At 40.1% G+C, this 12,542-nt stretch overlaps 1 long non-coding RNA gene across 1 annotated transcript; it reads right to left on the minus strand.

Moving 5' to 3' along the window:
• Positions 1-9,039: 9,039 nt before the first annotated feature.
• Positions 9,040-11,985, minus strand: LOC137177135 (uncharacterized). The gene is made up of 3 exons (XR_010925978.1): positions 11,634-11,985; positions 10,021-10,057; positions 9,040-9,610 (listed from the first exon to the last, which is right to left on the minus strand). It is a non-coding gene; the product is annotated as an uncharacterized lncRNA (long non-coding RNA).
• Between the last annotated feature and the right edge of the window lie 557 nt (positions 11,986-12,542).

The raw sequence follows: 12,542 nt of genomic DNA on the forward strand, positions 1-12,542 counted from the left end.
TCAATATTTTAATGTGAAACATCTACAGGAAGAGTTAATCTCATTGACAGTAACAGCTATAAAAATAAAACAAAAACAGAAGAAGCAATTTCAATTAGTATATGAAAAAGTGTTTTCAGAAGATTGCTGAGTATTACATGACTGTTGAACTGATGGAATTAGAGCTATGGAAATGCATTTTCCATTTGAGCTATTAGTGCGTAGTGATGGTAATTTTGGCCCTAGTTAATGGTCATTATTTGCTGATGCCAGTCATTCCCCTGGCTAATATTTGAGACCATCATTTAAATACTGTCTTTCATTTGAGAATTAACAGTATTCGGTATAAATAACAAACATCAGTTGTGTGTTGAACCTTGCTCAGGGTGAATGCAGCTTTTCTATGATACACTGAAACCCCCCATTTTCAAACAAGGTAGATTGACTCTTCTGGCTGCAGTGATGCAGCTGTATGGTGCTTATTGAGTTCGACTCAATCAATACCAGCAATCTAGCACTTGAAACTTTTTAAACATTGAACTGCATCTGCAAACAGTTTGAGCCCTGCCAGCTAAGCTAAATTCTCTGACTGTTTCGGCCTTTGTGAATTGCTGTTGTGCTCCGTAAGGGAAAACAAGACGTGCTTCTGAGCTGAATAGCAAAGAGTGCTGCTGCTGTGGTTACAAAGCCTCCCCTGACACTCACATCCAGCCTATAAGCATCCTGTATTCGGTAAAACTGTCTTGAAACCATCCCCACCACCACTACACCTTACCTCCCTTCTCACTATTCAATCTATTGATCCCCTTTGCAACAAGCCAAGCAAATTAGCTTTTGACTTAAAACTGAAGTGACAGGGGGAAAATTGAAATCTTTAATAGTAATCTGCAGTTACTGAGGCGCAGTGGATGTCTCCATACAATCTCCTGTGACATTTGCAACCCCCTCTATAAGTAAAGGCTGATGTGTAAAATGATTTTTTATGAGGGGAAAACTTTCTTTCATTAGCAAGATTGTTTGATCCATAATATATGATCCAGCAAACAAGCCTCATACATTCAGAGATGAATATTTATTTTCAGACTTGTGCGCAAACAAAGCAGCGCTAATGTGCAGGCAGCCTTTTAATTGGCATGTTGTTTATGCTTAGGGTAATGGGGTGGAGGTGGTGGGTGGAGGGAAGGGGTATTGTAGGGAGAATGACTGTTGGGGGGGGGAGTTTGGGGGGTGCTGAATGTGAATACTGGAGACTCGACTGGAAGTTAATTAAGCTGACAACAGCACTCCATCACTCAACCACGGTCCCAGAACTGTCATTCAAGCGCACCGCTCTCCAGGCAGCCATTACCCAGGCATATCGATCGCCACGGTGACAAGGTAGTGCACCAAATGGGAGTGGGCAGAGATGAAGGTTGTGTATGTATGTGTGTGTGTCGTTTAGGGTATGGGAAAGAGGGTTGAGCTGTTTCTAGGTGCTACGAACGACGCAGAAAACCCTGCTATGACCAGCTGCAGCGAGAACCTCTGTTGTGTTCCTCAAATATGAATTAAAATGCAGGTAAATACCTCAGCAGCAAAGCTAGTTGATTGAATCCACCCCCGGGTAGCTGGAGCCTTAATAGATAAATATGAAACTTTCTGAGTCAATATATATGCAGTTAAGTGGTGAGTAACTGAGGTAGAGGTAATAGCCTCCAGAAATCCCCCTCAACATGTTTTACTTTGGAAAATATTGTCCTCATCTCACATTCAGACTCCTCAATAGTTTCCTCATCAGTTGAGGCATGAGGTACCTGACCTGAGGAGTTTTCTACATCACTTGTTGTCCATGTAAATGAGCGACTCAGAGGTGACAGCAGCAAAGGATCATGGGATTCACACCAGCTGAATTTCTAAATCCCCTGCCACAAAATGCGCCTCCACACAATTTCTAAAACCGGCTGCATGTTATTAATGAATCACAAATGTGTGTGTGTGTGTGTGTGTGTGTGTGTGTGTGTGTGTGTGTGGCTCCTTGTATAGGTCTCTGGGATACAGCCATTAGAATTTATTCTGCCATGAAGCCTTGTGACACCAGGTTATTTGCCATATCCAGAGATTTTGAAATACCTTATCATGTCTCCAGGGCTGGATTGATACAGTAACACTGACTGATTGATTGACATGGTAAAAATTAGCTACGGGCTCCCATTGATCCCCCAAATTCCTCCAACTGTCTTTGCATTGTGTATATAATTGTGTATATATCATATAGCCTTGAAGTACACAGTGATGTGACACCTGTCTGCATTGCATCACTTCAGCTTCATTATATTTTGCACACATCACCAAACACCAACACAACAAGTACTCTTATACTCTCCTGCCCCTGGTTGATGGTTGAAACTAGATTTTTGAACAGGGCCCCACAACAAAACAGGGCCTCAAGATTAGATATGAATCCAGAAGCCCTCAAAGGACCATACCAGCAGTATTGCATGTTTTAGCAAAAAAGTGCAAATTAAATCAAAATTTATATTGTTTGTAATTGCCCTCCGGAGCAATTTCCTGATTTGATGCCCCCATGGGTAGCTCACCAAAATTTGCCAGTGCCTTCAGGATACGTTACACATGGTTGTTTCAAAAACAAAAATATTTTATGATCTGTCACCTCTATAGTTAAGTTTTGGTTAGATTTAGGCACAAAAATGACTTGGTAGGTTGAGAGAAAGACTGATGACTTGGCTCGGGAAACATTGCCATTTGGATTAAAAAATAACAACATCATCAAACGTTGCTCTTTGCTGCCACAGGGCAAGCGTCATAATTCCTACCCCTGTGAGAGGGTTTAGTCATTTGAACATAAACATGAACATGTTGTTATCTGGCATTTACTGAAACAGCGGGTGCTGTCATTTTTCTTAAAATAGTCTTGTATTAGCCCATTTTACATCACATCTAACCATTTTCTATCACTTTTCATGCGTACAACCAAGTGTGACACTGTGAATGCCTTCAAGAAGAGACTGTTTCTATTATTTCCATTTGTACAATACGTTGCATCCAGGGGTTAAATTAGGATTTGTTATATGGGGGGGCTCTGTAGTTTCAGGGTTGCCATGGGTACATATGTATATGCACATAGAATACAAAATCTGATTGATATGATTTGACAAACTGTAAATAGAATATAACAAGGTGACACAACTCTCTGCTGTGAACACTAAAACGCTATTCAGTCATTCTACATAATTTTATTAATACCAGAGTCAAGTTTCGAGGAATACAACATACACCTGCTGTTGTACCATTAAAATAATAGCTTTGGCATTTAAAACATATAAAATACATACATATTACATTTCATAAACACTATATAATCAAGCAAAAAAACAATATATAGACATTAAATTATGTTCTGAATATGTATTTTTGTTTATATATTATCATTTTTATTTTGAATACAAAATCTAATTTGCGGTTTTGTTCTTGCTTCATAGCTAGCTTGATGCTAACATGAAGCTGTTAGCTAGCTTAAACTGAAACTGGGCTGTGTTGCATTCAGAGAAACAGACTAGCAGTGTATGAACTGAACACAGCAGGCAGGTCCGTGCTTTATTTCTGTCCCTGTTCGTAAAACTGAACATTCATGAACAGATAATCTCAGTAAATGGGACATTTACTTCCTCTGCATGGGAACTGATTAGTGTTTAGCCTTTTTTTCTCAGTTCCCTGGCATGATGTGCCTCAACATTGCACAAAGGATGCAAGTTTGTTTTTTTGTTATATTTTGTATGTAAATGTGTACATACATGTGTGTGTATGCATAATTATTAAGACAGAGAAAAGTGTAAAAATATGTACGTTACCCCACCTTTAAGTGTAGCCGCATAGAACTGTTATAAAACACTTTTGCCTTATGATGTAAGGGGATGACAATTCCCACCAAGTAGTACTTCTGAAGCATACTGAACCCTTGAGGATGTCAGACATCCTAAGTGGAAAGAAATGTTGCAAGTGAACATAATACATACAGCAATTACATTTTCTCTTGATTGTATATGTGTAAGCTAATCAGTATTATGCAATATTTTTTAGGAGACAGGGTTGTAATTTACCACCATGATAGTTTCAGTCATGGTTACTGGGAGATGATGATGACTATTTGTCATGGAGACAGCTGTAGGAAAGAAATAAAATTCAAGGCATAATGTTGCAGAAGGTACATGCTGGCTTCTGGCCTGTTTCATCCGTTCATTTGTGCTGACTTCAATTGGAGAAATATGTTGTTTGCAATTTGCTGCACTAAAATTGAGACTTTGATCCAGACCATTGTATGGGCTTCATTTGTGTGTAATGGACTGGCCAGCAGCACCCTGGTGATCCCGGATGGACTAATGCTGTAAGCTGGGGGCATCTGGGGGAAGCAGCTGGCCTGCTCTAATGTCCTCGTTTCTCTTCACTTTCTCATTGTCTCGTCACAACAGCCAACCGATGCCATCCAAATGTTTACATTCACTGATGTGAACTGGGAGAGCAGAAAGAAGGGATGAGTGTAAAAGTCTCCTTTTGTTTGAAGGAGGGATGCAGTGTGATTACACCAGTGGATGTGTCTATGTGACTGCTGAGCAGATGTACTGCCATCTTGTGTGCTAAGCTGTTGTACAGTAGATCTCATCCAAATTCACAACCCCTTTCTGATGGCAGACATGTGGGAACCAGTTCAGAATTACTCTGTAATAATAATAATAATAATAATAATAATAATAATAATAATAATAATAATTATTATTATTATTATTATTATTATTATTATTATTATTATTATTATTATTATTAGGTATTTTTGGTTCAGTCAAAGGAATTTTAGCAATATCTGTGTTTCTATGAATGTGTTGGTTAAAATATGGTGCCAAACAGTTAAATGAGTTTTTGAGCTAAGGGAAATTGGTAAAAGTCCTGATCAATGTGACAGTAGCCGAAGAAGAAGCAGAGCAGATGAGGATGTGTCAACAACCAGAAAAAGCTCCAGTAAATTGTAAGATTTTCTGGTTGTTGACAGGAACAGAGTATTGAGAAATTCTTTGAGTTAGGAGCCAATCCTTGAGCTTGATTTTAGCAAAATATTTAACAGCTTGTCAACAATCTGAGTAAGATTTAAGTGAAGCCTACAGAGGGTCCTTAGGAGTTTTATAATTGATTAGAATAATTTGTGGCCTGAATATTCTTCACCACATGAAACACAGAGGCTCTTAGGGTAATTGCTAACTCCATGGAAGCTGTAACTATTTTAACAGGAATCTGCTGAAGAACATGGAAGCAAAAGAATAATTACTCCACTACACCCACCTGACACTTACTTTCCTGACTCATGTTTTACATTCACAAAATGAACTAAGGTCATAAAATGTAATGAATTGTTTAACTATACTGCTTAATACATGAACATATCAATAATATAACAGTCTCAGAGGGAAACCATGATTCTTATGAATAACATTCAGATGCAGCTAATGCACATTGACTAATACAACTAATTATTACATGGCTTTGTTGAATACTCAATTCTGATTTGTTAATTATGCCATTCTATGGTCTCCTTCAGAATAGCAGACCACTGTTATGAATAACAGACCGTTGCTATGGATGCAGTTCTGATCATAGACTCTGGAGGACCATGTCCAATCATATCAATCCACACAAAGAAGTCCAGTGAAATTACCAACTGCAGCTCATTCACAACACCCTGTGGCAAAAAACAACATTATTAGAAAGTATACTATAACCATTATAGAAAGTGAAAAGTGAAGCAAGATCCCGTCTTCCAATCCAGGCAACAGCAGCAGATGTGGTGAACGCCTTTCACAGTAGTGATAATAGTGATAGTGTTACCAGTTGTAACATTAGTAACAATTGTGTTTCCAGGTGTGTCAACTGCAAAGCCCCAGCAAGAAGGAAACATAGAGATGAATGAGGACAGAAACCTCAACATCAATATTCCCAAAGAAGTCCCATTGACCTCGTCGCACTTCACCATCAATGAGTATAATGCTAAATAGGTTCATCTTAAGAAGGCTACAGTGTTTATGTTGCTGTGGAAGCAGTTCCAACTGTAGAATCTAACAGACTACTTTTTAGTAGCATTAAGATCATTAAAATTATTTTTTTAACCAATATTTTGTGCCAAATTATTGATTTCTTTAATAAATAGCCATGTAATAAGCAGGATAATGTGCAGTGAGCGGGGCATTATTGCAAAATGAAGCCCTAATTAAGCATTATTGATTGAAGACCTGCTTCACCTTGTCAGGGTTTATTTCGCTGTACATTATCCCTTACATGTAATGTTGCCCAGATTCATTTTGGGTCTTTTCATACATGACAACATATGGAAAAAAAATTAAAACTATGGTAATTCTATTTTTTTATTAATTTACTCCCATGATATGATACATGTATGATATGTAGCGGCTGCAGCACCATTATTGCCTTGCGGTAACCCATCTGCTTCAGGCTGGTGACCTGAGGCTGGTGCTGTACACATTGAAATCATGACAGGAAAAAGACAGTCATTTCCTCTCAATGAAATATGTAGTCTCCTCAAAACTCATGACAAACTGCCAAAAACAAGCCAATGAGATGCAGCAGTGAAACAACAACCAGTGTTTAAACAACTATTGTATTTTGAAACAGTCAGTAAAATTCAGTAAATAGCGAAGCTGCCAGTTTCATTACTTTATATTCATGTAATACATCTGCAAATGTCAATTAGTTGGAATTCTGGATGAGAAATAATGAAAAAAAAAAAAAAATGTTATAATAATCATCAGCTTATAGTGATCAATTTGACCTGGACAGATGTGATCACTATAAACGGTTTCCACTGCTTTGTTTATTGTGTTTCTTATTTTATGCATAGATAGCTTTTCATCTGGCTCATTTACGTTAAACTACCAAAAAAAAAAAGTCCAATATATGACCATGTAAAAAGGGGTGCCCACCCATGACAACCCTGTGCCCCCCTGCTGATAATCATCTGGTGCCGATTCTGTGGCAGGAGGACAGGCAGAGAAGGGAAAAGAGAAAGAAAGGAAAGAAAGAGAGGGAAAGAAAGGAAAATGTCTTTACAACCAGTGGAGAAATGACAGAATGAGGGGTGCCATTAATGAGTACCAGGAGATAGCTGAGAGAAGGTAGACACCAAATGTTCACATTTTAGGAAGGGCTTGGAACATTCCAAAGACCACTTTGCAAAGGCGCATTAGTGGCAAGGTTGCTGGCTCTGGCTATGCATCTGGGAAGAACCTGCCAGAGGAATCTGAGAAAGAACTGGCCAGTCTTATCAAGCTCCTCTCCAAAAGAGATGTCCAGGGAATTGCATTTAATTACTTAACTCGTTACATCATGTTATTCACGTTAGATCACCCAGTGCCAAATTTCGGTACCTTGCAGGACTAATGACCAAAGCGTCTCACGCGGAGGCTTCAACTCTGACAGAAGTACCAACCCACAGATACAAATAGACATGATGGATCCATTTTAGCAACCTCCATGGTGGCTAGCAGTTAGTTAGCAAGGCTACCATAGTTAGCATAGCCGTGTTGTGCTGCCCATAGACTGTATAAAAATAAGGTGTAGTTGCTCTGTCTGCGGTTTAACAGGTGTGTTTACGGTGTTTGTGTGCTCTGAAAGACTTCACAGTGTGGATATAAAGTCACACAGCTGACAGACTGTTACCTTAGCATGCTAATCTTTAGGTCTATCTGTAATAACAACGTAGGTGTTACTTTATTAGGCAATCACTCAGTTGTTATGCCGAATGATTGAGACCGATATGCTGTCAATCAGTGTGGTAGAAGGTGAGGAATTGAATGAGCTAGTTCAGTACCTCAAGCCCGACTACGTTATGCTATCGAGAGCTTCTGTGACTAAACACATTGAAAACACTTTGAGGTGAAGAAGGATGAGCTTAAAGTCAAGCTAACCAGGGCAGACAAGCTAACTCTGACCATCGACAGCAGGGCAGCTCTCACAAATGAAAACTACATCACAACTTCTCTTAAAAATTAACAAGTTTGTTACTGGTTAATGGGTGTCGATCTATTGAAAGCAAAATTAACCAAAACTGACATTCCTAATCAAAGACGTTTACTGAAACATGTGAAACAGTTTCACATACATTTGCAATGCACTTTTTTCTGAAACACTTTGTACAATAAAAAATGAATGCTTATTCAAATACAACAGCTGGCCTATAGGCTATGAGCTATAAGCTATGATGGTATTTGTATGCTATTTGTAGGTTATAAAACATTAACCTTTTGAACCCTGGGGTGATTTGCTCCTATTTAATTTCCTTCATGTATTGGCTTATAGCAGAGTCACTATGTGTGTCATCCAAACATGCCTTATGTTGTTTTTTTCAGGACAGTTAGGCTATTCAGAAATGCTATCATTTTGCATGTGAGTTGAACTACACATGCTTTAGGAGACTTTTTACGGTATTTTTTGTTTTGTCTTTGTGTATAATACAGCACAAGTATCCATATATGAATAGATAGAGATGAGGTTATCTGGGTTCCAGGGCTATGATAACCATGTTGACGGAACATTCTGAGCTTTAGTATATTAAGTTATGTCACTTTTTTTTTGCTTCTTAATACTTGCAGTTTACACACAGGCATGAATGTAGCTGTTAAAAGATTGACTGAGTTATTTTTTCCGGTGAAAGTCATAATTGATGATTATGAAGCAAGATCTGAAGTTATAAGAAGAGTCTTTTTTCTATGAGTTCAAAGTGGATTTACTGATGGAGAAACAGCAATCTTTGTAAAGGATAGTTTTCCATAGACTTTGACACTATTATGATCTTGAGATCAATGGAGAATTTTGACGCAAATAGCATCCCTCTGGCAAAAAATAATGAAAGAGTAATTTCAGAATTTCTCCTCAGATGGCTCAGACACACAAACTAGTCTGCTGTCATTCATGTATGAAAGCAACAAATGCATGAAAAGTGTAATGACAATGAAAATACTGGTAAAACTGACTGTACAGGGCTATAACTTAATGTTGTGAATATTATATTCTTGTTTAACTTGATGTTGACCTTTATAGCCTGTACAATGTTCAAGAAATGTACTGTTTTCATGAAATGTCATGTTGGTAAACCATAAAGATGATCACACACACTGATACATACAGCCCAGGTCTGTATATAGCACAGTGTTAGTCTGTCTGGGAAACAGGAGGGAGTGTGTCTCCCTCTGATGGAAACCATAGCATGTAGGACATAGAGGTCAGCACCGGATGATATTTTGCCCTGCCGCTCTGTCGCCAGATGAAACAGCACAGATGATTTATGGTGGCTGGCCGGATGGCAGCAGCACAGGGAGCAGTGTTTTCACTGGCCCCAGCAGACACAGCCAAAATTGGGTTACTCACAAAATGTAAAGGGTCTGTCTCAGACTAACAAATTTAATCATGGTCTTCCTCCCCTGCAGGTTGTTCTAATACTGCTGGATTACAGAGGTCTCTCATCTCTCCCTGCCTCTTCACGGCAGACACAGATGTAGTCCTGTCAAAGTGGCTGCAGCACAAACATGGAGGATCCTCTGGAGATTTGTGAAGTTGTTGGCTTTTTTTGGCCTGGCTGAAACATAAATCACAACTTTAAAGGCACGTCCCATGAGGTCAATGTATAGAAAAGTGTATTCACACTACCAAAATACACACAGCAGACTCATGCTATCCTGCTATGACTACTTAACACTCATTTCTTTGTAATTATGTTTTAAAAAACCAAAAGGCTAATTTCATCCTTTGTGCCCGAGTGATCAAATCGATGAAAATGTTCATTTGGCACTAACAATACATTTTCTGACATTACTAAGGCTCAGAATATCCCATCAACACGGTTCTTAAATCCCCTAAACCCAGACGATCTCCTGCTTGATTGCAAACTTCTCCACATAAAGACAAAGATCAGGATAACAGTTACATCTCTGCAAATATCTTCTAAGGTAGTACTGTAGTAATAAATCAAATTCAAGTTGTCCTCACTTTAGTTTTGACCAGTCAAAACTCCAGAGCAGGATATCTGCAACAGGATGAGCAAATGTCAAAAAAGGACAAAACTGTATTAACTGCTTTGCTTGTAAATTTGGTCATATTTTTGAATGATAAAACTGTCATGGGTAGCAGAACAGGTGGACCCAAATGCAGAGACCAAGGCAGAATTACTGATTAATGAAGTTTTATAACTAAGTTCGGGAACAAAGACCACGCCTTTTACCTACCCTAATTCCAGACGAGGAGTATTTACGCACACCTTAACTATTTCTTTCCCATGTCTCAATTTTCACATGACCTGTGACAGACTCGCATTGCTAACAATTTACTTAAGTTAAACATGGATCAGGAGCTCCTTCTCAATGCATTTCCGATTTCCCCTTCTCTAACCCCACCTTTACACCCCCTACCCCCACCCCACCCTTGGATGACTACTCACTGATCCCAGATATGGCCTTATGGTTCAGTGGCAATGGTTTCTGCACATACCACATCCTTTTTGCATCCCAAGCCACTGGATGCCTGCAGCAATACAACCAGGGAGCATACTGGGGAACACTAGATCCTGAGCTGTACTGCCATATTTTTGCAGCTTGCTCTTCCCTGAACTGCGAATTGTGTGGTGCACTGTCCCATTCCGCCACAGCATGCACCTTCACCATTTCTATGGCTCACGACCCAGCTCCGAACAGACAAAGCCCTGCCCCCCGTAGCCCCTCATAGCCCCTCGACCGTCCATCACTCCAAAACAAGCCAACACCTTGCCAGTCACCCTCGGCCCTCTTCCCAAAGGCGTGGATAAGAGAGGAAGACCAGCTTGTATGCAATGCTCCAAGCTGTCAACTCCTCCATACTTGCTCCTTCTTGGCAGAGCCCGTGCAAACTTGTCCTCATAATCCTACTAAGCACAGCTTATGTAAGTATTTAAATACACCAATTAAAATCCATGCTCTTGCTACTGCCCTAAAGAACCACCGGACCGCTAGTTCTTTAACTTCCTCATCCAAGGTTTTACACAAGGCTTCCATCCAGGTTTGCAGGTTATGCCTGATTCTTCCTATACATGCCACAATTTGCAATTAGCCATTTCTGACCCTGACACAGTTGACAAACTCCTGCATAACGAAGTTGAAGAAACATTCATGATGGGCCCATTTTCCAGCCCATCTTTTCCCTCATGAGGAATCAATGCAATTGCCTTAGCTACTAGGTAAAGTTCAGGGAAAAAAAGACACTCATCATAGATCTCTCATCCCCCACGGCTCCACTGTCCCAAGCATCAATAGCCTAATTCCCAGCCCAGACTTCTCCATGCAGTATGCAACGATCGATCACACCATCTCTGTGATCCATCTCGCAGGCCAAGGAGCCTGGTTGTCCAAGGCAGATATTACCAGCTCCTTCAAAGTCCTTCCTATCCACCCTTACTACTGGCATCTTTTCGACATCCTCTGGAAGGGCACATACTACTTTGCAGTGTGTCTGAATTTCAGGTGCAAGAGTAGCCCAAAAATGTTCAACTCTTTATCTGAAGCACTCTGCTGGATCGTGACAAACAACTACAAACTCCTGCATGTCATCCATCTCCTTGATGACTTTCTCACCATCACATCACCATCTTCACCCCAAGCATATGGTCTTAATACTCTGACTTCTGCATTCCATGAACTTGGACTTCCACTCTCCTCAGAGAAAACAGAAGGTCCCAGCACATCCCGGGAATTTCTTGCCATCATCCTTGACTCTTTCTCTCTCCAAGCATCAAGAACAGAACAGAACAGAACAGAATAGAGCAGAACAGGGCAGGGCAGGGCAGGGCAGGGCAGGGCAGGGCAGGGCAGGGCAGGGCAGGGCAGGGCAGGGCAGGGCAGGGCAAACTGAGCAGAGCAGAAAGGAGGATCCAACAAAACTGAACTGCAAACCAAGACTTAAATACAGACAGAACTAATAAGGGAATGGGGCACAGGTGACTAGGCACAAGGGTAGGCTGGGCATTGATTGGCACTGGGAACAGGGCAGGGCTGACGAGACTGATACAGGGCAGGTGTGAAGGTAACAGCAGGCTGAGTAAAAACACTGAGAGCAGGGCAGGGCTAACGAACTTGATGCAGGGCAAGTGTGGAGGGAAAAATGGGCTGGAGAGTGTAGGAACACCCTCACATGGAGCAACAGAAAACCAAAACCCAGAAAACACAATACTCTTAATACAACCCCGGATACATAAAACCGTAAAAGAATAAACATGAATATGAACCCAAGTACACAACACTATAATTTAACCAATAATACAAGGCAGTCTTTTGAAGATACAACTTAAATAACATGAACAAGCAAAACCAAATGACTAAAAGGAATGGACAACAGAAGTGTAATGCAGGAAACCAAAAGAACAAAAAACAGTCCCAAAACCATGACTCCATGACAAAACCTATTGCTTCTTAACTATTTCCTCAAACAAATCCAAAAATCTCCTTTTGTGGCTCCTCCTTCAAGAAGGCTATTAAAGCTCCCTT

This window comes from Thunnus thynnus, chromosome 24 (genome assembly GCF_963924715.1).
Source record: "Thunnus thynnus chromosome 24, fThuThy2.1, whole genome shotgun sequence".
Lineage (NCBI taxonomy): Eukaryota > Metazoa > Chordata > Actinopteri > Scombriformes > Scombridae > Thunnus > Thunnus thynnus.